This window comes from Tupaia chinensis, unplaced genomic scaffold (genome assembly GCF_000334495.1).
Source record: "Tupaia chinensis unplaced genomic scaffold, TupChi_1.0 Scaffold000252_1, whole genome shotgun sequence".
NCBI classification, from domain to species: domain Eukaryota; kingdom Metazoa; phylum Chordata; class Mammalia; order Scandentia; family Tupaiidae; genus Tupaia; species Tupaia belangeri.
This window is the reverse complement of record NW_006159732.1, coordinates 5,130,656-5,134,435: the sequence shown is the minus strand read 5'-3', so window position 1 is coordinate 5,134,435 and position 3,780 is coordinate 5,130,656.

Below are 3,780 nucleotides of genomic sequence, written 5' to 3'. Positions count from 1 at the left end.
CGACGCTCTAGTTTCCACACAATCTCTGGTGCACGGATTATACAGAAAATACATCAGCATATTGAAGAATATTTTCACATGCCCTTTTATTCATTACCAAGTTAACTGTTTTTCTATTCTCTATCAACTTAACACCATATAGCAACAATTTTCACCTTTCTTTGCACTGAGATGTCATTGTGGAAAGAGATGATGAATGATACTCAGAGAACTGTTCCCTGCAGTATTTTTGGAAAGGCCATGTGTTCAGCATAGTTTATGTCAAAAGGTACAGACCACGAATTCAGATTCTCTCCATATGCTTGAAGGTCAGACAATGGCAATGAACACTAAAAAAAGGACACCTCCTGTCATTGCTTCTATTTATGATCCTTCCTCATGAAATTCTCATTTTAGAATGCTTCCCTGAGAAGACTTTGAATCAAAAAGTAAAAGTGATCGGTTTAAAATTTATTTCATTCTAAGCATAATACGTATCCTGTTTACTGGAGAAAGTTGCTTGCAGAATCAGGATAAGATGACTCTTTTGGGTTAAGAGGAAAGCTCAACTGTACATCTATTTGTCTTAAATGAAATTGTTAACCATTTAATAAATAGTAATATCTAGCTGTGACATATCCACATCTCTACCAGTGGCTAATGACTTTATCCTTTTCTACTAGGTGTTATTTTCCTATGAATCTGTCTATAGCATATTATTTCAGAGTTCCTTTATCTCTTCCCTCCATTTTTAGGTAGAAATTCCAAACAAAGCTTTAAAGGAGAGAGAATGACCAAAAAGTAACTTAATAAACATAACTTAGGGGACCAGCAGTTAGCATAATGGCTATGTTGCTGGACTCCCATGTAGTCGACCACAGTTCCTGTCCTGGACATGGTGGCTTAAACTCATGCCGGGTGCTTGTGTTTGCGTACCCAAGATCCCGAGAGGATAATGGGGGAGAAGGGATTGCGGCATGGCCATCCCCCCTGGGGGGTGATTTCTTGCTTTCTGTCTCTCTGTCTCTCTCTGTCTGGCTGGCTAGCATATGTGCCCTATAGCAAAAACTTCTCAAAAAAAAAATAAACATAACTTAGTTCTATTTTTAATCTATCCTGGACACTGACAAAGATGTTAAATTACATGGCTGTCCTTTGTATCAGAACTCCAACCCAGATTTAACACCAAAACATGAAATGATAAAGATTCAAACTGAAGATTGTGGTCTCCCTGCCCAGCGTATTACACCACTCTGTGGAAGTTACATAATATTTGACAAGATACTGGTATCAAAAACACTTGTGGAACCAACAGCTAGCGTAATGGCTATATTACTGAACTCCCACGTAGTCGACCGTGGTTCGGGTCCCAGACTCAGTGGCTTAAAACTCATGCCGGGAGTGTGTGCGTGCGTGCCCAAGTTCCCGAGAGGAGAATGGAAGAGAAGGGATTACGGCATAACCATCCCCCCTGGGGGGTGATTTCTCGTTCTGTCTCTATGTCTCTCTCTGTCTGGCAAGCGCACGCACCCTATAGCGAAATATCTCTCCAAAAAAAGAAAAAAAAAAAACCACTTGGAGGCTCCCAATGAGTGAATAATTTCCCACTAACAATGAGAGTTCTATATGCAAGGAGACAGATGAATGGCGTGGCACGCTGTGAGAATAAAGCCCATCGTCAAAAAGAGGAGGAGTGTAGAGAGGATTGGAAGGGGTAGAAAAGGGCAAGAGGAAGAAAACATTTCCTTCTTTTTTTAGACCACAAATGTAGTTTTAAAGGGCTTGGGGTCCTCTAATTGCCTTCAATGTGGGAGAACTGAAGTCTTTTCTCATAGTCCTGCATTTCTTCTTATCTGACACTCTTACCAACTTGTTTCCCACAAAACATGCCCAGGTCCGAGTCAGCTTATTTTTCCTGGAGTCTTCTCAGCACATAAATCAATTTGCTTTTTTTACCTTTTCTTGATGCTCTGCTACCTAGAAGTTGTCTTTTCCATAAAAAGACAAGCTTACACTCTCTTTTAAAAGTTTCCTATAGATGACAACAGGTAATTTTGACTCAAAATTACTTCTGAATTTATAGCTTTTGAAATTACAGAGTATTTTGAAATATACATGATGTACACATTCGTTCAAAAGAAACATAGACATGATAAACTCGAGACTAGAAATTAGTTGCCTACGGGGGTGAGTAGGTTAGTAAAGGGTAACCAGATGGGAGGATGAGTATGAGTAGCAAGGGTAAGAAGGGAGGCACTCATGGTGTGTACATTTCTTTAAATAGCTCTCATTTTTCAACTCTAGTGGTATTCCACATACACTTTACATATACAAGAAATAAACAAATAATTAAACAAACTGGAATGTGGTGGTAACATACAAAATGTGAGAAATAGGATTCGAACACTAATAAAGGAACCTAATTATATAAAAAAATAGTAAGATAACCATACTGAAAGGAATGGAGGAAAAAGAACTAACCTAAGTAACTTTGGGAAATGATACCTTGCCTTAATAATGTAAGAATAAAGACAAAAAATAGTGTGTGTGTGTATATATATGTGTGGGTGTGTAATACACACACATACACATACACATATATATGCACATGTATACACGGATATATACATATGTGTGTGTTTAAAACATCATGCAGTGTCAGAAAATAAAAAATTTAAAAAGTGTGCATTTGTTGAAAGAATACAGAGACCAACCTGAACAGTTTGAGCAACAAAATAAAACATGATATTAACTATGAACCATAGAATAAATTCATATCTATAAGTCAGTTTTAATATAATCCAATAAAAAGGTGGAGGAAAAGGAAAAGATTTTCTTTATAGGAGAATTTCAACTAATAGATGTAGGAGAAATGAAGGATTTAACAATAGGCAAATTATCACAATAAAATATTTTCCACTCAAATACACTTAGGGATCTCAAAATTTATGGGAGAAACATTGAAGAGAAACAGGATTTGCATAGTCTCAGAATTTACCCCAGGGTTCTTATTAGCTACAAAGAAAAAGGTAGTGGGGCCAGCAGGTGACATGGCGGTTAAGGGCACTGGAGTTCCACATGGCCAATCAAAGTTCGATTCCCAGACCCAGCAACTTGCTTTCATGTTTTCTTTCTCTCTTTCTCTCACTCTGTCCCTCTCTGGTCAAATTAAAAATAAATAAATAAATAAATAAAGTTTTTTAAAAAAGGAAAAGGTAATAAATTACTTTAAATGGAGAAACCTAGTACAAGTCACCTTATGCAAGTGACGGTCAATAACATCAGTAACATCACACACTGACATCATGAACCAGGTAATATGATGCTCTAAGGCTAGAGCATGACTTTTGCAATCTTCTTGTGAGGTTTCCATAAATATAAACATAAAAATAATATAAAACATCAAATAAATGCAAATTTAGGGATATTTGACAAATACACTTTTAAAAAAGTTTCAAGGAAAGGGAAAGACTAAGAAACTATTAACTGACAGCAAGAGACTAAAGAGAAATCATAAATAAGCACAATGTAGAATTCTGGACACTGTCCTGAATGGAAAAAGAATATTAGAAGAATAACTTGTGAAATTAGAATAAGGTCTTTAGCTCAGAGGTCAGCTGCCTTACTACCTGTTTCTGTATAGTAAGTTGCATTAACACAGCCATGATCATTCATTACCACATTGTTCATGACTGCCCTCACTTCTCAATGTCTGAGTTGAGCAGCTACAATGGAGATGTTATGGTTGGGAAAACCTAAAGTATTTATTATATCGCTGTCTCTTTTGTTTTTCTAGTTGTT